The 22,292-nt window shown below is 44.5% G+C and overlaps 1 long non-coding RNA gene across 1 annotated transcript in view; it reads right to left on the reverse strand.

Annotated features, from left to right (window-relative positions):
• Positions 1-13,705: 13,705 nt before the first annotated feature.
• Positions 13,706-22,292, reverse strand: part of LOC132538332 (uncharacterized) — a 32,312-nt gene continuing 23,725 nt past the window's right edge. Inside the window, exon 3 of the long non-coding RNA XR_009549729.1 lies at positions 13,706-13,924. This is a non-coding gene — a long non-coding RNA (uncharacterized LOC132538332). The remainder of the gene's footprint in view (positions 13,925-22,292) is intronic.

The following is a 22,292-nucleotide window of genomic DNA, read 5'->3' on the forward strand; positions in this document are numbered from 1 at the left end:
TAGCCATTTCACTTTCTCCTACCCCTAACAAAAAGGAAAAAGTGACAGATAAGAGCCGATAGTAATTCTGACATGAAATTCCCCCAGGTGTTAACAAAAGAGAATTGCTCTCATGGAATTGTGGGAAGATTCAGCTTCAGCTATCTGAAGGATTCACCTATGGATGATGGCAGACAGCTGTTCTGCATTAGGAGAAGACACAGACCAAAGGAAATGAAAGTAAACCATAGTGGAAGGCATCTTGTCTAAGTCACAAAGACTGTTGCATAATGGTTGGGTTTCTAACACAGTGGAATCCTTTCTATGAGAAAGAGGGAAGGATAGGCATGGAGTCAACTTGTTTAAAAGCACAAGATAAACAAGATGCACTTTCTAGATCTGTATTCAAGGATTTTTATCAACCTAAGAAGTGACTGTGTACTTGGTGACAGGTCAAGAGAAGTTATTTGTAAAGAACTTAAAAGGCCTTTTCTGTGTATATCCACAAGATAGACCTGAAGTGCTTGTCTAGTTCTAGAGAAACCTCTGTGATACTATGAAATAAAGTGTGCTGTGTGTTTTGCAAACATCTGAAATATAGTCCACATTTGAGTTATTTCCTGGGATTCTGAAAGGAAAGGGAAAAGGAGACATGACACCACTATTTCCTGCCACTTGGCACTTCGAGACTAGTAACCCCTTAACAATTTTTTCTTTTTTCTTTTTCTGTTCTGTCTTTTTTCTTTTTGGCAGTAGGTTTATCAGAAATTTGCCACTGTCAGAGGCCATTTTTTTCTTTCCTCTAGATAGAGGATAAAAGTCAGAGAAAAAAGGGGAGATACCATAGCACCAGTCCCTGCTCGGGATGCTTCCCCACTGGGCTGATTCCTGGTTTTCACACATGGCAATCTGTGTGCTCCACCCATCTGGTCAGCTGCCAGTAGCTCTTCTTTTTTACTTTCCTTTCTGTCTTATTTACTTATCGTTGGATAGAGACAGACAGAAATTGATTGGGGAGGAGGAGATAGAAAGAGAAAGAGACAGAGAGACACCTGCAGCCCTGCTTCACCCCTCATGAAGCTTTCCTCCTGCAGGTGGGGACCAGGGGCTTGAACCCCGGGTGCTTGAGCACTGTCATGTGTGCGCTCTACCAGGTGCGCCAGATGCACCACTGGCCTCTTGTTTTCCTTTGTCTACCAGAGTTATTGCTGGGGCTTGGTGCTTTCATAACTCCAACTCTCCCAATGGCCGACTTTTCCTTACTTTCTGGTGGGGGAAGGGAATTTTGATCTAATCACAAAGCCTGGTGATTTTATAACACAATAAGATATGGCAGCAGGGTGTGGGGGCGGGGAGAGACAAAGAGGAGAGACCGCCACAGCTCTCTGCTCGTGAAGCTTCACCACTGCAGGTGGAGTTCCTCGGGCAGTGAGGTGCGTGCTCTGCCGACTGCACCGTTACCCAGCTCCCGATAGCAGTTTTCAATGCCACCATTTCTTTAGGAAAGAAAAAATCATCTTCCCAGCTCTCTTCCCAGCAGCCCCATTTTTCTTCCACACTCAAAGAAATTGAGACCTAGCCTCTTCCCCTTCTGTGCAACACTTTTCTGCCCCCAAGTTTAGGACATGTCACCTGAGAGGTTACTATGAGGCCAACTAGAGATCATGAATTAGGGGATTTACTTGTATGACTCCTTTAACCAGAGTCTAAAAAGGCCACCAAGATGGAAATTATAGTCATGAGCATCTACTCTGCTGGAATGAGCAGTGAAGTGGAACTAACTAGTTTTAGTCCTGGCTGAGTGCTAGTTAGCTGATGTTCTCAAGAAAGTTCTGGAACTTCCTTGAGTCCTGTACTTCAGGCCCCTGATATGTAATATGGAAGAGTCATCCCTGGACTGTTCTCTCCCCCCCCCCCCGAAGTATTACATTTCACAACACAGCAAGAGTCCATCATTCTCTCTTATTTCCCTCTGGTTTGTTTTTCTTGGAACTCCAATTATTGCTATAGGCAGATACTTGTAATTCAGAGAGCAGATGTCAGAGAAAATGGAAATGAAGGGCAGGCTTGTATGGAAACAACTACTGTGGCTTCTTTTGGCAAAGAAGTTGGACTGGCAAAGGCCCTGCTGATTTGTGAGAACTGAGAACTTTCCCCAAGAATTAATATGCTCATCTGAAAGGAATCAAGATTCTTTTAATGGAAATAATGGGTTTCACTTAAATCAAACATCTACTAGAGCAAAGGCCATGACTCCTAGGTTGTTTAGTTTAACGGGTTTGGGGTTTTTTTTCTTTTCTCTCTCTCTCTCTCTCTTTCTCCCTCCCTCTCTCCCTTTCTCTTTTTCTCTTTCTTTTAGCAAAGGCATACTTGTGTGAAGACTAGGAGAGATCTGAGTTTATTGCCACTAGCAAGGAAAAGTTGACAAACACATACGCACACTAGAGAAGTGAACAACGACCCAAGAAAACGTTGAAAGGAAACGTTTTGGTGAGCAAAGTAACCAAGGCCTCAGTACTGTTTTAACGGTTCAAGGCTTTAAAAAGGGAATAAAAAGCAAAGGGGGTAGGCAGAAAGAGGGAGGAGGAGAGAGGGAAAGGTTAAGCCAAGACAGAAACTGTGAGTCGATAGATGTGAAAGGGGCTGAAAATAAGTGAAAAGTGAAAAATGGCTTTATGAATAAACCCTTAAAAAAACAGTGAGTGAAAAGCACTGTGCTTCCAGTCATTACTGAATCACACACTCCTGGATGCTTAGGCTGACCCCAGCAAAGGCTTTTGCTCTTAACCTACATTGAAGCAGTTGGTGCAGGGCAGTTCCTGTGGGCAGACACGGTTTTCTACTTGAGTGTCAGTTTCACTGTGATTACCCTCCGTCACACACAGACGTGTGTGGGCTATTTTATCACCTTGGAACACACACACACACACACACACACACACACACACACACACGTTGGTCACTGCTCTGACCTGCTGACAGGACAAGGCAGGTGTTAGCCTTGGAGAACCGACAAAACTCATGCAAATCAAGGTTTAAAGGTGAAGGGAAGGTGAGTGAATCTTCCAAGAGAAGATGCCAGGAATTTAATGAGGCCAAGCTTCTGTCCACCTCGACCTAGGGTGATTTCACAGTCAGAGCTCTCTGTGATTCCCAGTAGTGTAGTTCCACAAGTCAAGGCCCAGGGCCAACTGAATAATACCCTTCTTAGGAACACAGCTGGGCTCAGGACTAGCCAAGAAAATGCCAATCAGAGCAGCTCTGCCTCCACCCCTGCATACTTGAGGTAGTAGTACTGTGAGCACTAGGAAGTGAACTAGTTCTTCCAGTGTGACTGGCCCTCCCAGCATCCAGGAAGAGGGCTAAGGAGTGGAAGCATGTGGGCACCCACCAGAAGACACATGAAGAAGCATGATGTGGAGTAAACTAAAGCCCAAGTCACTGTCGAAGCTGTAAGCCGACCCACTTGCCTTCTAGCCCAAGGGTCTACACTGGAAAAGCCTGCTCACAACCCATGTGCTTACTTGTTTCAACAGGAAGGAGGTGGTTCTCTGTGGCCACAGATTCCAAAAGAACCCATGTGGGAATGCCCTATGGGGGAGCCCTTGCCCACCCCAGCACATATTTACCTCTAACTTTTTCCAGAGAGGCAGGTGGCCCGCCTAGGGGTTGGGGCAAGACAACCCAGGGGAACATTTTGACCCTACTGACACAAGGAACTGCTATAACCCATGCACACAGCTGGCTGTCCAATCAAAGAATGAGCTCTGACTTTACTGAACCTGTTTCGTTTTTAATAACTAGGGTAAGACTCTATAGTTCTGTACATCTGCTCACCGGGGAGGAGGGGAGGCTGAGGTTTTCCTCAAAGCCCCCTGCAGAGCTCAGTATCCGCTCTTGCAGTGGCTGTGAGAGGTACCTGGCACTGTGCAATGAACTTGGGCCCTTCAGTGTGTTTTTCACTAAGGAGGTAGCCTGGGTTGGGATTTGAGTGTCTCGATCACAGAGACAGGAATTTAAAACAACATGGGAGGGCAACAGAGAAGCTGTAGTTGTATGTCATGTTTGTTCCAGGCTTGGAACCAGATCCCAACTTCCTGACTCTGCTTCCTACCTGAGCAGATCAGACAAGGCTGTGGTTGTCCTGCTGGGCTGGGCCCACAGAAATCACTTAATGTTGTTTGTACTTTGACAGACTTGCCCAAACAGCAGAGTTTTATAGCATCAAATTATTGCCTTGTGCCTTGTCAGGAGCTGGACTCTCTACTAGTCATGCAGACGTTTAAGGAAAATAAGAGGGTGGGGTGGGAACAGGGAGGGGGCCTGGAGAAAATCTTGGAGAACCCTGGCCTACTGTGGCCTACCATCACCCTGAATCAAACTCCCCATAACCGTTCACGACTGAAGCTGAGCTCCTTCCAGATGCCCTGCTACCAGAGCAAAGAGGTTTCCACCACTCTGGGGGTGGCTAGTTCCCCTGCAACGTGCCAGGTTGAGCTGGTATTTCCGTGCGCGTTAGCAGAACAGCGGGTGTCAGGCTTCAGTAATTCTGTGTCAGCCTTAGCTCAGTAGAGTTCCAGAGAGGAAAGGGAGGCACAGAACTAACCCCCGCCCCAGCAGAGAATGTCTCCGAAACCCAGCAAGTAAGTTAGTTGTAGGTCCTCAGCTCGGAGGCTCTGGGAGATGGCAAAAAAAAAAAATGGCCTTTGGGATAAAGTCGGAAAGTTCGCTGTACTTTAAACATGGAGGGAGGGTGTTTGTTTTCTACAAAGGAGAGAAGTCGTATAGATGGACCTGTTTTCTTTGTCAAGTGCACATAAAAAAAAGAAAAAAAAGACCATTTGCTGCTGCTGGGCTGTAAATGCTGTTTTAAATACTGCCCGTGTGCACCTGTGGATGGTCGCACACCTGGAGACGCAGGGAAGCTGAGGAAGAGCAGGCAGCCCTGCCTTTTCTGTTCCCAGGCAACGCAGTCCCCACGGGCAGGATTCCTCCAAGACTTGTCTGAGGACTGCAGCATGCCCACCTGTTAGACAGCTTGTGCGACCACCAGAGATCCTGCAAGATTTATAGTTGCGGCTTCAAACTGCTAGTTTTTGTCATCTCTACTTTTAACCTACACGTGGGTCCCAGACTGAAAACTGCATTATCTAAAGCAAACCATCTCGGCCATCTTAGATAGATCACAGCTGCTTCCTCCCTCCCTCTGACTTTGGCGTAGTAGCATCATATATTGCTGTCATCACAGCCTGAAGAATTATATGCTCTGAAGAGGACTGGCTAGGGAGAAAATAAAAAAAGGAAGGGGGGGGGGAAGGAAAGAGGGCAGGACGGAAATGAGGAGGAAGGAAGGAAGGAAGGAAGGAAGAATGGAATCTTTTAAAACCAGCTATGTAACTTAGTAATATGAGAAGGATCTCTTAAGTTCCAAAACGTGTCTGTTTCAGAGAAACGGAAGTTGGAAGGCGACAGAATAGAGATAGGAATGAAAGCACTCACGACTGAGGGCTTATTACTACTGAGGGATTCTCAGGGCTCACTCTCTGTGAGTTGTGCTGAGGACTTGGAGCTTTTGGTGTGTTTCTCCAAAAGAAAAAGCAGAGAGGCATGTGTTCCTTGAAAGAAGAGGAGGAGGAGGAGGAGGAGGAGGAGGAGGAGGGGATGACGACGAAGAAGAAGGAGAAGAAGAAGAAGACAGAGAAGAAGAAGAAAAAGGTGGTGGTAAGGCCTATGTTGAAGGTGCAGACTTCCTTCCGTATTTGGTTTTTCTTCCTTCTAAGGTGGTGTTTGAAAGTTTTTCCTGTGCTTATAACTGAGCAGAAACCACATCACGACTTTTGTCATCATCTTTGCTTACCACTGGAGACCCTGGTGGTTAGAGAGGGAAAGTCCCTTTTGATGGTGCGTGTGGGGGTAGAAGGTGTTGGGGGCCAGGCCTGGGGAGGGGGTTACTGCGGGAAGAGGGGAGAGTCGAAGGCACCAAGGTTTCCCACACAGGCTGACTCCCCCAACCTCAGAGTAGTGGAGCCTGGCTTTTTCTACTCCTAATTATTTTGGGGTCATAAGGGAAGAGGTCATAAGAACATTCACTTCAAAAGCATCATGGTTCTGAGAAGCCCACAGAATGGCTACAGTGACCTCTGTGAGCTGAGAGTCTCCTACTCGTGGTCTGGCAGGATAGGGCTGTATATCTGATCTGAGCATTTTTAAGGCAGTTTCTGTAGGGATATTTTAAAATAGTTTATTTAATAAATTGGTAGGGATTTAAGAAATCAGTAGGGAAAGAGGGAGATAAAGAGGGAGGGAGAATGCAGTGGATTTCCTCTTCCTTTCAAATTATAGAAAAACTAAATTTAAAAAACACTTAATATTAAAATTTACCACTGGACTGGGGAGTCCAAAAAGACTTCCATACCTGAGTTTCCCAGGTCCGAGGTTCACTCCCCAGCAACACCAGAAGCCAGAGCTGAGCAATGCTCTGATTTCCCCGTGTGTGTCTTTTGTATCTCTCTTTCATTGTAACTATACATATTATATTTTTATATAAAATATATATATTTTCATCATAACTATATATGTATTTAATCACCACCACACTCTCAAGTGTCTCCCATAGGCACAGTATTTCTTGTGACAGATCTCTAGAACTTTTTTGTCTCACAAACTCTAGGCCTGTTGAAGGACAACACTGTTTGTCCCGGCCCCTCCGTAGTGACATTTCTTGGTCCTGCTACAGATCATGACTGCTTCTTTCTTTAGACCTGAGGTCCACATCAAGACCTGCTTCAGGTTCCCGCACCAGCTGACCTGTTTGGAGAGCTGTTTAGATTCACTGTGCAAGGAAATGTCATCTCCGATCAGTCACAATTGCATGTCCTCAGCACTCTGGCTGGAGCCCCAGCTGTTTATGGAGTTGTTATTTGCACCACCAAACCAGTCAGGAATGAAAATAACAATCAAGTCCTTAAATGTTTACAAGCCTCCTGGGCTGCTGCCCTTGTAATTTAGAGCCGCCATCTTGTCTCCCTGGGTCTCTCAAGGGAATGGAATGTCCTCTCCAGCAATTTGGGGGCTGTATGTGCTATGGGGAGGAGGACTTCTCTCACCTCCAATTTTCCCTTCAAGCTCAGGCTGCCCAGTCTCCAAGGTAGGAGGTTGTCTGGGTGCTTGTGTTTCTGTGACACTTCCTCCTACAAATGTGTCCTAAGCAAATCCTCCCTACAGGTTGTCCTCAGAGCCGGGAGTGGGAGGCAGGTGAGTACTCTCACCCAATCAGTGCAACCGGTTTGTCATTCCCTGAAAATAGAGCGGCCCCTCCAGTTGGTCCAGGTGCCACCCCCAGCGTGGTGGTGGTGGGGGTGGGCAGGCCTCAGAGGAAAGCCACATTCCAGGGGGAGAGGTTGGTCTGCATTCAGAAGGGCAGTGGGCGTGGCAGGCCTCGTGCCTGCAGCCAGCCTTCAAGTGTTGTTACACAACCGTCATGAACTCTGGAATGTCCCTGGTCGTTTACAGCGTGACTGTGTCACTCCATAAATGACACTGGCAAGCTTCAAGACCCGGAATGAGGTTGGCTTGTTTTTTAATAGATCATTTTTCATGCCCCCCCCAGCCCAGAACAAGACTTCCAGGCTTGCTGTTTTAAGATCTACTTTTTTTTTCTTTTCCTAATTCTTTTTTTTTAAATTAGTGATTTAATAATGATTAACAAGATTGTAGAAGAGGGGTACAATTCCATACAATTCCCATCACCAGAGTTCTGTGTCCCCTCCCCTCCATTGGAAGCTTCCCTGTTCTTTATCCCTCTGAGAGTATGGACCAAAGATCTTTATGGGGCACAGAAGGTGGAAGGTTTGGCTTCTGTAATTGCTACTCTGCTAGACATTGATGTTGGAAGTTCGATCCATAACCCCAGCCTGTTTCTGACTTTCCATAGTGGGGCAGGGCTCTGGGGAGGTGGGGTTCCAGGACACATTGGTGAGGTCATCTGCCCAGGGAAGTCAGCATGGCGTCATGGTGGCATCTGCAACTTGGTGGCTGAAAAGCGGTAAGATATAAAGCAGGACAAATTGTTTAATAATCAGGAACATAAAGGTGGGTTCTTTGTGTGGGAAGAAGCTAGAAGTCTAGTTTAGGTATGTTCCAAGGGGCCCATGACTTTAGTAATTTTTGCCTGAGCCTGACAGCTAACATGCAGGTGGGCTAAGAGTATTGTTTGGGAAGATGGTGTCAGAGTTGAGAACAGGACTAGAGAGCTGGATCAGGGCAGAGTAGTTCCCAAGTATGATTAAGATCTACTTTGTGACTCTCAGACTACCAAAGAGTATAGACAGACCTTCAGAGGGGACAAAAATACAAGAACTGATGGCAGATTGCACTGCAGTGGTTGTGCAGATGCTTTGAAAACAGTTGAACAGTGTAGCTGTGCTATTTACAGATAAGCTTTCTAGAAATTAGCTAAGTGCTCCTTAGAGTAGCTTCTCATCTTCTCTCACTCTTGCCTTGACTTTTTCCTTCTTTGGTTCATTTCCTTCATGAGATAAATGAAAAGAGAGACAGATTAAGGTTCCAAAGAACATATGATTCATGAGTCATGTCAACTTTTTTTTTATAGCTCTATCATATTCATTCTAAATGGCATTGTTCCAGTAAAAGAAACAGAAAGTAGACACATGACTTAAATACTGATTGTGGTGTTTCATTAATACAGTACGTATGGAAATAGCATGACATCTACCTTATACGTTACTCTGGTCTACCGCAGTCACTGCCTCATTTCATCCTCACAAATAACCTCAGAAGCATTTTGTTATCCTTATTTTACATACAAGGAAACAGAGACCCAGAAATATCAAAACATATCAGGTGATGAAGAGGGGGGAAAAGAACTATCTTTAACACCGTGCACACAGAAAGTACCCTACAAACAGCAGTTGTTCTTATACTTAAGAACAACTTCTTAATATCTCCCAGGTTATAATTGTGACAGAAACCTTCCTAAACCACGGACCCTAACTTTTCTCTCTATTTCAGAATTAGCAGCCTTGAACCTACAAAATACACAGATCTGGACCCATAAAAGAATTATTTGGAGAGTGAGCTGTTTTGCCTTAGACAAACACCTATGTTTGAGCACCAGCCCCACCCCCAGCACTCTGGAGGAAGCTTCAGTGCTGGGGTGTTTTTCACACACTCACTCTCTGCCTCTCAGTCTCTAGCTATCTGAAAAAGTCTTCCTAGAGAGGTGAAGCCCCAATGATGATGGAATGAGGAAAAGAAGATTAAATAAATAGAACTTTAAAAAGAGAAATTGTTTAGAATCTTTTCTGAAATCTCCACTTTGTGTAGAAGGGAAAGAACTAGACACTCATTGAATACTCACTAATTGTATTCTAATTTAGTGCTTTTGACTCATTTTCCTCTCTCAAGAGAGTGATAAGTTGGGAATACATGCTTAGCTCTTGGAAACTAGACTGCAGTATCTTTCTTTTATCTTTGTTCTTATTTTGTTACTGTCTTTGCATACTGCTCTGGGTACCTTTTATTGAAAGAGAGGGAGACACTATATCATCAGAGCTTTCTCTGTTGCCATAGCACCTTCCATGTGGTGCCAACACTCGACCAGGACCAACTCACATGGCAAGGCAAATGCCCTACTGGGAAACTATCTCTCTGACCAGCGCATTTCTACATAGGTTTTCAGAACTGTGAACTTGTAGATAAGATCATAAAAAATAGCTCAAGTTGGCGTTTGTTTTGTTGTTGTTTGTTTTTTCTCTCTATTTCATTGGAGAGGACAGAGAGAAATTGAGAGGGGGAGGGCAGGCAGAAAGGAAGAGAGAAAGAGAGACACCTGCAAACCTGCATCACCCAGATTGTTTTCCTTAAATATTATATAAGGTGTCCTGGGTTTTATCTTTACCTATCCAAGCGTCTCGTAAGGATTCATATCATCATGTCGTCATTATTTTATTTCAAAAGGATCTATTTCTAGAACAACAGTAAAATTGGGGAGGGGCGCTGGTGTCACGGAAGAGGAAGGGCAGTCGGTGGACAGGACATCAAAAGACCTGGCCTTCTTCCTGGTCTGGCCAGCTGGACGACTTTAGCAAGAGGTGTAACCCTCCAGGTCTGTTTTCCTATCTGTAAAATGCAGCAGGTAAACCAGATGACCCCTTAAGGCCCTTTGGACACATGACTGAACGCCAAAAGCGCCTTGCTCGTTTTAATAAGGCTACATTAACACTGGGAGGCCTTGTTGGAATATGGGCTGGTGGCGCTCCCTTCCAGCCACTCTGCCCAGCAAGGTGTTTTTGTCAGGGTGGCAAAGGCAAACAGGGTGGCGTTGCCTGCAGCTCTTGGCTCAGAGAGCAGGAGGACTGATGACTCAGCACGGGTCTCTCTACCCTGTGGGGCAGGGCTGCAGGTGACCAGGTGGGCCTTGTTGTGACGGAGCTCCCATAACTTTGAGATAAGGTGGCAGTTTGAAATGTCGACCATTGGTAACCATTGGAATTCCAGGGCACTTTACTTAAGCACAGGGGTGTTAACCTCCATCCCCACATCCAATGCCATCTGAGATAATTATGCACAAATTATTGGTGCATTTCAGTGCCATGTGGCATCCACACTTGCTGTTCATTCTCTGGTGATGTCTAGTTTGCCTATTGTCTTCCATGCCATAATCCTGATGACAAGCTTATAGTGCTTGGGGATAGGAATACAGATGAATCAGAATGTTCTTTCTAGGGGGTCGGGCGGTAGCGCAGCAGGTTAAGCACACATGGTGCAAAGTGCAAGGACCAGCGGAAGGATCCCAGTTCAAGCCCCCGGCTCCCCACCTGCAGGGGAGTCACTTCACAGGCGGTAGAGGAGGTCTGCAGATGTCTGTCTTTCTCTCCTCCTCTCTGTCTTCCCCTCCTCTCTCCATTTCTCTCTGTCCTGTCCAACAACGAATGACATCAACAACAACAATAATAACCACAACAAAGCTATAACAACAAGGGCAACCAAAGGGGAAAAAATGGCCTCCAGGAGCAGTGGATTTATGGTGCAGGCACTGAACCCAGCAATAACCCAGGAGGCAAAAAAAAAAAAAAAAAAAAAAAAAAGTTCTTTCTAGATCCAATGGATCTACTCTTTGAGGTCACCAGAGAGAAAAACAAAGCAAGAGTAAAGGAACCAAGTAGTTCCACACTCTTTCCAGTTTGAGAGAAAAGGAAACTTAACTCTCTCAAAAACCACTGGTGTCGATATCAGACTCACTCTAGGGAGGAAAGGGTCTTGCACATCCTGGGATAGTTTGTAAAGAGTCACACAAAATTTATTTGTATATGGAACATGCTTTTTGTTTTTAGGGAGCAATGAGTTATGAAACTACAAAGCTGTATGATCTTTAAGCTATGATATGTCGACATAATTGTTTTGGGATCAAACAATCAGACCACACATTTCATAGTACCAAGTTATAATGAGTGTTCATTAAACACTGTGATAACAACACCCTCCTTGTTTATTAACAAAGGGACATTCTCTTCATGTATCACTGATGACAGTTGCTGCAGGACAAGTAAAATCATCTACTCATACCCTTTTTCCTGATTTATTTCAGAGCTGTCATACAGCCAGAGAAGACTGCTTCCTTCTCTTGCTTTCCTACCCCTGGACTGAGGTAGATTTCCTCATGTAAGGAAACATCTCCCTACTCATGCACCAGGCACTTTGGAAGATACTTAACTTTTCTAGGTCATTGGGCCACTATTTTATGAAATTGTCAAATGGAATTCTAATAACTTAAAATATGTTCCTGCCACCCAAGACGACCAGTTTTTCAGAGAAGTTGTTCACTTATCTTGTAGAACTAGCCAATGAGATGATCTCTTTTCTTAGTGTGCTTATAGATTTGGGGGGGGGGAATCCATTTTTGAGAAAATATTCTATATATCTGCTTTCCTTCCTATTCCTTACGCCGGTCCCTGCACTTTGCGCCACATGCGCTTAACCCACTGCGCCACCGCCCGACCCCCCCTTCCTCTCCTTTTCTCTTCCTCCTCCTTCTCCTTCTTTGTCCTTCTCCTCCTCCTCTTCCTCCTTCTTCTTCTTCAATCCAGGGCATTGCTCAGCTCTAGCTTATGGTGGAGCTAGGGATTGAACCTGGGACTTCAGAGTCTCAGGCATGAAAGTCTTTTGCATAACCATTTTGCTATTTACCCAGACCACTCTATATATCTGCTTTTACTTTTATCTATGTTATCTAATTTTAAAGCTCATTTATTTATTTATCAATTGATCTGTTACAGAGAGAAAGAGAGAGAACCAGAGCATCACTCTGGCCCTTGCAATGCTGGGGAACGAACTCATGATCTTATGCACACAAGTTCAGCACTTTACCCACTGTGCTCTCCCAGGCTGCTATTTTATTGTACTTTTATTTCCTAAGAGTGATTGATTATGCTATTCTAGGCAGGTCACTTAACCGCTATGTTAGTATATGCTTAACTCTAAAGCATCATTGGCACAACTGAGGCACTTTGATCCATTTATCCAATATGCATGAAAACACAACTGTGCATGTGATGCTGCCTTTTGATACTTTTGTTGTCACAGGACCACACAATGTCTGCCCCCAGTTCTGTGAGCACCAGGGTTGTCATTGGGGCTCTGTGCCTACATGACAAATCCACCAACCCTGGCACTCATTTATCTCTCTCTCTGTCTCTTTCTCTCTCCTTTGTAGAGACATAGAGAACTTGAAAAGGAAAGAAGAGATAAGAAGAGAGTCAGAGAGACACCTGCAGCACTGCTTCAATTCTCAGGAATTCCCCTGGCCCCACAGATGGTGACTGGGGACTTGAATGCAGGTCTTTGCTCAGGGTAAGATGTGAGCCCTGTCAGATGAGCCCACCACATGGCCCCTACAATAATAAAAAGTCTCTATAGCGATTGGTAGGCGACTCAGTAAGGAAATTATATCCATTGACACAATGAAATATTAAAAAGGAATGATGATTTGTACTAAAATCAAAGACCTCCGAAATAGAGCTTTAAAAGAAGAAGGCAACCATTATAATAGTATTTTGATACCATTTATAATATATATGTGTGTGCAAAATCTTACATATGCATTGATTATCTTTGAACATATATACAAGAACCTAGAGAACATGGAACTGCATAAGGAAGAGATAAAAGTTAGGGTATAGAGTGAGATTTATTAAACCCTGTCTCTTCTGAATTTTATGGTAGGTATATATGTTGTCAAATTTTGAAACCAAATCACTATTTAAATGCCCCCTTATCACTATTTAAATGCCCCATGTAAACTGGTGAGCAATGAATGTAGGACAAATAGAGAACTTTTTTCTCCCACTGGAGCCTGGAAAGTGGAGTGAATTCTTCACCAGAGGTTTTGGATACTAACAGTCATACTCCGAGACATAGGAAGAGCCCATGGCTCTTTCCTCTTCAAATCTGTTTCAATCTGATGCTTCTAACATGGCACGACACACAAAGGTTTTCTCTGTCTTAATGCACAGGGCTGCAAGCTTGAGTTGAGGTCAACATTTCTATGCGACTGTGCAAAAAGAAAGGAGACAACAGTAAGGAAGGAGAATTAGGAGCACAGGAGAGCAGGCTGGCGAGGCTGTGCGTGAAGTGTTTGCCTGCCCTGAGATATGCTCCCAGCGCTGCATGCTCATCAGTGGCCTCCATTCTCAGGACACGGGTGGACAAGAAGGGAATGAGCAGGCCTGATTCCTTACCTTAAGTAGCATGATGTGTCCTGAGTTATAAGTTCTTCCTGGTACAGACCCAGAGAGCATGGCAGCTTGTGAGACCTTTGTCACCCTTGATGACAGTATTTCATCGACTGGCAGTCTCAGAGGTAGGATGGGCTCTGGGGGTCATCTCCAACTCCTTCGTCTTCCACATAGGCCATAAGAAGCACCACCTGCCATGAACACATCAGACACACAGCTGGGACTATGCCCTAGGTCTTCAAACTTTGAGTCCTATGCTCTTTTTAAGTCATTACAGATGGTCGTGGTCCCCCGAGATTTCCTGAGGGCAGGTGCGGTGGGGCATGATGCTAGGACAATGGCAATTGATGCCCCCAAATTGATTGAACATTGTGAGGGCAAACTCTACAAGTTAGAGTTTAGATTTCCCCAAGACCAGACTGCTAGCTTCATTTGGGGGTGGGAGTTCAGGAGGAAGCATGGCATTTCCTCTTCTTGGTAAAGAAAAAGTGGTGGTCACACAGGCCTCTGGCAAACAGCAAGGAGAAGGCCTCTTCAAGATGCTCAGTTAAATCCAGTCTAGGAGATTCAGCTTAAAAATAAATCCACCCCCCAAATATAGCTCATGTCAATTTTTATCATAATCTCAGATCTGAAAACCAAGCTTCAGGAGTAGAACTATAAGGGAAACTTGACAACCTGTATTCCTATTTTTCCTATGGGGGAAAATAATAAAACCTCTGTAAAGGAATTAACTTAAAAAACAAATGTAATAAGGGTGGAGGTATGGATTGACCTGCCAATGTCCATATCTAAAAGAGAAACAATTATAGAAGCTAGAGCTCCCACCTGCTGCATCCCATAAAGAATTCTGGTCCACACTCCCAGAGGGATAAAGAATAGGGAAGCTTCCAATGGAGGGGATGGGACACAGAACTCTGGTGATGGGAATTGTATGCAATTGTACCCCTCTTCTCCTACAATCTTGTTAATCATTATTAAGTTACTAATAGAAAAAAAAAAGAGAAAAACAATAATAGCAACAACAAAGTGTAATAAGGAGGCCGGCTGTGGTGTACCTAGTTGAACGCACACGTTGTAGAGCACAAGAATCTGAGCTCAAAGCCCTGATTCCCACCTGCAGGGAAGAAACTCAGGAGTGGTGAAGTTGTGCTGCAGGTCTCTCTCCCTCTGCCTCTCCCTCTCCCTCTCCCTCTCCCTCTGCCTCTGGCTCTCCCTCTCCCTCTCCCTCTCCCTCTCCCTCTCCCTCTCCCTCTCCCTCTCCCTCTCCCTCTCCCTCTCCCTCTGCCTCTGCCTCTCCCTCTCCCTCTACCTCCCTCTCCTTCTCCCTCTCTCTCTGTCTCTACCTTCCCCTTCCCTTTCAACTTCTATCTCTATCCAAAATATAAATATATATATATAAACAAAAATTTTTTTTAATGTAAGAAGGGTTCAAACATCCCTTTCAATTTGACATCATTCTCCTTTTGTTCTCCATGTGAGCTGAGTTCCCCTTATTTCTGTAGGTGGTCCAGGGAAGTCTCTGAGCATGACAACACACTGCATCAGGATGGCAAGCGCTTCATGACTCCTGGGTCAGGCTGACGCCTTTTACTTTCTATTTACAAAATGAGTTTCCTCTTTTATAATTACTTCAGAAAATAGACTCTGGACTCAGAGTTTACAAGGACAAGAACCAGCTTATCTTTGCCCTGACCATGAATCACTGCCTCTTCCCACCCATCGCCACAGACATCTGAGTTAATTTAGTCTCATCTAACTCCTCCTGCTGTTTTCAGTGGGACTTCCTCCACCTAGGCAGCATGACTCAAAATGCATCATCCTCCCCATCCAACTACTTAAAGAATTAAGGTGTTTGCTTGGAGTGGAATGTTTACAATGAAAACCACCAACCATCTTGGGCTTATTTCCATGCGTTGACAATCTAGTCTAGTGGCAGAGAGAGTACTTTTCTTCTGTAGCAGAAAAATGGCCTTATTTCTTCACTTTTCTTAACTATAGTTTGTCTCTCTTGAAAAGCTCTAGCTTAAAATTAGTGTTCCAAGCCTGGATGAATCTTAAAAATATCTTAGCACCTAAACTAATATCCCTTCTACATTTTTAGCTCCAAGATTTGCTGTCTTTGAAAATCACCCCAATTGTAGCTTTGGGGAGTGGCAATAACTCTGTCACATCCACAGGCTCTGTCCTTTTATTTACTGAGTTGGTGTTGAATAAAAAGTCAAGACTCCGCTTCCTTGTAGTGGAATGTGTTTGGTAAGATGATGAAACTAGAGAAATTGTCTGCCAAGCTCATGGCTCCCTCAAGGAGTCCTGGACCCTCGCCTGGCCCCGATTACTTTCATTTCTGACTCCTTCTCTTCAGGACATCCCTCTAGACAGTATGAGAGTGACCCAGAGGGGCAGTGAGCTCACCGCTACTCCCCAGGCTGTCCGGTCTGTGTTAGCTCTCCTCTTTGCTTGGTCTTTGCCTCACTGTCATTTTCCAGGTACTTTTCCAGTCATTCTACAAATAGACAAAAATAAGCACAGAGGCTTATAGCTTCTTTCCTCCTCCATTTCAATTGTCCTCCTTTGTCTTTTCTTCCTTTTCACCTGAAGTAGGAAGAAAGGGCCGCGGAGAGATAATTATTCTTGTTTTGACTCAGATCCAGCCTTCAGTTCTGGCTCATTTGGTTTAAAAATAAGAGTTAACACTCCCTAAATGTTTGACAAATACCAGCTCACATGCTGCTGCAGTTGGCTCCTTATTCCCATTTCATCTCTGAGGTGGTCTGGCTCTCATTACGATGCTTCTCTGTCTCTCACCGTCTATCTATATGCTACCTAGTCACCTCATGACCAATTAAAAACACAAACATGTGGGAGCTGGGCGGTAGCACAGCGGGTTAAGCACACATGATGCAAAGCTCAAAGGCAGGTATAAAGATCCCGGTTCCAGTCCCCAGCTCCCTACCTGCAGGAGCGTCACTTCACAGGCCATCGCAGGTCTGCAGGTGTCTCTCTTTCTCTCCCCCTCTCTGTCTTCCCCTCCTCTCTCCATTTCTCTCTGTCCTTTCCAACAACATCAACAGCTATAACAACTACAACAAGTACAACAATAAGGGAAACAAAATGGGAAACATGGCCTCCAGAAGCAGTGGATTTGTAGTGCAGGCACCGAGCACCAGTGATTATGTTGGAGGCAAAAAAAAAAAAAAAAAAAAAAAAACAAGCATGCACAGCCTTAAATTAAAAATAATAAAAAAAAATTTACTGGGGGTTAGCAAGGGTTAGCACCTGAGAGGGTGTCTGCTTTGTCACGCAGACAACCCAGGTTCAAACCCTGGGCCTGACCACACTAAGAAAGCGTCAGTGACATGGTGTGCTTCTCGCTCTCCTTCTGTTTCTCTGTTTGCAAAAGTTGGCCTGAAGTGTTGCAGCCCAGAGATGGCTGAAAAGGGAATGAGGATGAAAAAGTGCATATTAACTGCTCCCTTCAACTAGTGGATATATTTGAGAGTGGTTATTCTCCATTATGGAGAACTCTGATATGAAAAACAAGAAGGAAGGAAGGAGAGAAGGAAGGATGGATGGATGGAAGGAAGAAAGGAAAGAAAGAAAGGAGAGAGAGAGAGAGAGAGAGAGAGAGAGGGGAGTGGTCCGTGTGGTGGCACAGTGGGCACATTGTTGAACTTTCAAGCATAAGGTCCCAAGTTCAATCTCTGGCAGCACATATACCAAGTGATGTCTGGTTTCTTTCGTGCTCTCCTCTTATCTCTCACTAATAAATAAATAAAATTTTTTAAAAATAAAAGAGAGGAAGAAAGAAAGGGAAAACAAAGGAAAGAAAGGGCGAAAGGAGGAAAACTGGGGACTCAAAATCCAACACAGCAATACTGTACTTAAAAAATTAATTGGGGGGGAGTCGGGCTGTAGTGCAGTGGACTAAGCGCAGGTGGCGCAAAGCACAAGGACCGGCATAAGGATCCCGGTTCGAACCCCGGCTCCCCACCTGCAGGGGAGTCGCTTCACAGGCGGTGAAGCAGGTCTGCAGATGTCTGTCTTTCTCTCCTCCTCTCTGTCTTCCCCTCCTCTCTCCATTTCTCTCTGTCCTATCCAACAACGACAACAACATCAATAACAACAATAAAACAACAAGGGCAACAAAAGGGAATAAATAAATAAAATAAATATAAAAATTAAAAAAAAATTAATTGGGGAGAAAGTCAAACAGTAGCACAGAGGGTTGAGCGCACGTGGCACTAAGCGCAAGGACCGGCATAAGGATCCCAGTTCAAGGCCCCGGCTCCCCACCTTCACGGGCGGTGAAGCAGGTCTGCAGGTGTCTGTCTTTCTCTCCCCTTCTCTGCCTTCCCCTCCTCTCTCCATTTCTCTCTGTCCTATCCAACAACAATGACATCAATAATAATAACAACCACAACAAGGGCAACAAAAGGGGGAAAAAGACCTCCGGGAGCAGTGGATTTGTAGTGTAGGCACCGAGCCCCAGCAATAAAACAAAATAAAAATAACAATAATAATAATAAATCCATTGAAGTTACTTGAATCTTAAGACCTTATCTGCTCAGAAATGTCCGCATCCACCAGAAAGAATTTCATAAAAGGTAAGAGCTGGCTCAACACGGCAGCTCTCCTGGATAGCCCACCACTTTGCCAGGTGTGCAACCCGGTTTCAGCCTGGGCCCCACTGCCTTGAAGGGAGCCTCCATGCTCTGGTTTCTTACCCGCTCTCTATCCAAAAAAGTTGACCTGTCCCAGAGGAAAAAAAAAAGTTTTTAAGAGTAAAACTTATACCATGGCTTATTATTCCCATTCAAAGTCATTTAGATTCTGTTTACTCTTAACATTCACTCCAGTTCTTTTTTTAAAATATTTTATTTTATTTATTTATTCCCTTTTGTTGCCCTTGTTGTTTTATTGTTGTAGTTATTATTGTTGTTGTCGTCGTTGTTGGATAGGACAGAGAGAAATGGAGAGAGGATGGGAAGACAGAGAGGGGGAGAGAAAGATAGACATCTGCAGACCTGCTTCACCGCCTGTGAAGCGACTCCCCTGCAGGTGGGGAGCCAGGGGCTCGAACCGGGATCCTTATGCCGGTCCTTGTGCTTTGCGCCACCTGTGCTTAACCCGCTGCACTACAGCCCGACTCCCTCACTCTAGTTCTTAAAAGGATAGGATAAGGGCTTTTTCTTCCTTTTCTTTTCTTTTCTCTCTCTCTCTATCTCTCTCTCTCTCTTTGACTCCTCCAGGGTTATTGCTGGGGCTCAGTGCAGGCACTATAAATCCACTGCTCCTAGAGGCCTTTTTTCCTCCCATTTTATTGGATAGGACAGAGAGAAATTGAAAGAGGTGGGGAAGATAGAGAGAGAGAGAAAGAGAGACACCTGCAGACCTACCTCACTGCTTGTGACATGACCCCCTGCAGATGGGGAGCGGGTTATCTAAGCCAAACCTTGTGCTTAGTACTGTGTGCACTTAACCACCCGGCCCCATCCCCCAGGCTCGCCCTTTCCAGTCTAGAGACCACAAATCAGAATGCCAGGTGAGAGGGAAAGACGCCGGTGACCAACCTAGAGCAAGTAGCAGATACCTAACCAGACCAAAGAACTTTGAGAAAGAATCCATGAGAGACCATGTGATCTCAGGGCCGGATAGCCCCACCCACTGATTCCCTGACTTGGTGAAAGATTGTAACTGTTCATCATCGGTCAGCAGAACTGTCTATAATGTGATTGCAGACCACGATCAGCTGTAATACAATGAAGAGCTTCGCAACATTTTTAAAGAATTCCTGCACCAGTGAATTAAAGTTTTACTTCCTGGAACGTATCAGCAATATTCAGATAGCAAAAAAAAAAAAAAAAAGTGACTCACTCCTTCAGAATCCTGGGTAATCATGTTTTACTTTGCATATTTGCATGCAAGTTATTCTAAAGATAAGTCACACTAGTACTATTAGGCTAGTTTCTATTTCAATACTCTCATTTCAATGAGCTATAGCACATAATTTGATATTAATTTCAATGCACAACACAACAATCTGATACTTCTCTCTGTTGCAGAATGATGTGAACCTCTGTGACCACACACAATTACAACTTTTCTTCTTGTGAGGAGATTAAGATCTACTCTCTTAGCAACTTTCAGATAAGTGATACAGAATTAACTGGGGCTGCTATGCTGTGTACATTACAACCTCCAGACTCATTTTTAAAAATATTTATTTATTTATTCCCTTTTGTTGCCCTTGTTTCATTGTTGTTGTTACTGATGTCGTTGTTGTTGGGTAGGACAGAGATAAATGGAGAGGAAGGGAAGACAGAGAGGGGGAGAGAAAGACAGACCCTGCAGACCTGCTTCACCGCCTGTGAAGCGACTCCCCTGCAGGTGGGGAGCTGGGGGCTCAAACCGGGATCCTTACGCCGGTCCTTGTGCTTTGAGCCACGTGTGCTTAACCCGCTGCGCTACTGCCTGACTCCCCAGACTCATTTCTTTTATAAATGGAAGTGTTTACCTTGCAACCATCCCCTTTCTGCTGCCCCTACAGACTGGTTTCTGATGAGCATAGCTTTCTACCATCCAGTGACAGGCTCTCAGATTATATAACAGTGATTAGTTTTAACTCCAGGGGTCTCAGAAGCATGTAAGACTATTTCAGGAAATCCTGCATTTCTGCCAGTACCGGTTTCATGAGTGATTCTGGCAGGGGCTGAAGTCGGTCTGAGACTGTGGTTGTTTTGCATATGTGAAATCTCTTTGGAGGGCCTGGACTGTGTACAAAGAATCCTCCCTTTTTATATAATGACATTTTACTTCCTGTACTATAAAAAAAAAATTTACCACAGAGAAAGAAACTGGATTTGTAGCATACTTATGTACAATGATTTCACTCACCAGCCTTAGAAAATAAGCCTGAGTGCTACAAACTAAGTAGAATCCTACATTTCAAATGCAGACAGAAGCTTTTTATTCACTTTTTCAGTGGATACAGATTCAAAAGAATCCATGATAACTGCTGAAATCATCAGTTAAAGAGCATTTTAAAGTTTAGATTACTGGACTGGTTGAATAGCTCACTTGGATAGCGCACTGCTTTGCCATGTGTGTGACCCAGGTTCAAGTGTAGCGTCTACCACACTGAAGGAAGTTTTGGTGCTGTTGTTTCTTTCTCTCCCCCCTCTCTCTCTTTTTGTCTCTATCTGGGGAAAAAAAAATATTGATTACAGAATTTTCAAAGGGATAAAAAATAACACAATGGTTATGTAAAGAGACTTTCATACCTGAGGCTACTAAGTCCCAGGCTCAATCTCCCTACCCCATACCACCACAGGCCAGAGCTGAGTCCTACTCTGGTAAAAAGAAGGAGGAGGAGGAGGAGGAAGAGGAGAAGAAGAAAGAAAGGAAGAAAGAAAGAAAGAGAAAGCCAGAAAGTTCTAGGCACCCAAAAGAAAAGAGATAATGAACTTCCATGTACCCAGCTTCAAACTTCAAATTTTTATCACCACCAATCCAGGGCAACTCTTTTCTCTTTTTAGAAAGACTTTCTTTCTTTCTTTCTCTCTTTCTTTCTTTATTCATTCATTTATCTACTCTGGATAGAGATAGGCAGGAAATGAGAGGGGAGAGAGAGTGAGGAGGAGGAGAAAAAGAGAGAGACCTGCATCCCTGCTTCTCTTCCGCAGGGAAGAGAAAGGGAACTTAATGGGTCTTCGGCCACTGTAATGTGCGTACTTTAAAAGATGCGTCACTGCTCAGCTACTAAGACTTATTTTTTAAAATAATTTTAAAAAATTATTGGGTAGAGACAGAAAAATCAAGAGTGAAGGGGAGGTGGAAGTGGAGAGAAAAAGAGAGACCCTGCAGCACTGCCTCACTGCTTGTGAAACATCCTTGCTGGAGGTGGGGACTGGGGGCCTGAGCCTGGGTCCTTGCATATGTGAGCCGCCGGCTTTATCATGTGCTACACCACCTAGGCCCCTCTTTTTTTTTTTTTTAATAGATGAGAGAGACAAGCCACATGCATGGTGCACTACCCAGGTGAGCTTTTATGCTGGCCCAATAGAAGAATCACAGTCATTAAAAAAGTCGAAACTTCTGTGATGCTTTTGGGTCTTATCAAAATGCAGCAGGTTTATTAGGTACATAAGAACCGTGGCAGCAAAATAAACAAGGAGGGGAAGGTCAGCTATCCACGGGGTGTGGGCCACAGCTCTTAAACACTGTTTACCAGAGTTCAGCCAGGGAAGCAGCATTGGGGAGACGGTGGAGAAGACAGAAGAAACCAGGCAAGGTGGGGGGAAGAGAGTGACTTTCCCCAGACACTAGTTTTGGTAACTTCCTATACCCACAATTCCTTGTGAGTTTATGTAAATCTGTCATATGCTCTTGGCATCAGCAGTCAGCCTGATGTCAGCCATATACTAATTAATTCCTTTCATTCACCAGACATGAACAGCGTTCCCAACACAGAATTTCTTTTTAAACTCAGGCATCCAGCTGCACTTGACTTTACGTCCCCCAACATGCCATGGGTCCCCTCCCCAGGTTCACATCAGA

The sequence above is a fragment of the Erinaceus europaeus genome, chromosome 4, assembly GCF_950295315.1.
Source record: "Erinaceus europaeus chromosome 4, mEriEur2.1, whole genome shotgun sequence".
Taxonomy (NCBI): domain Eukaryota; kingdom Metazoa; phylum Chordata; class Mammalia; order Eulipotyphla; family Erinaceidae; genus Erinaceus; species Erinaceus europaeus.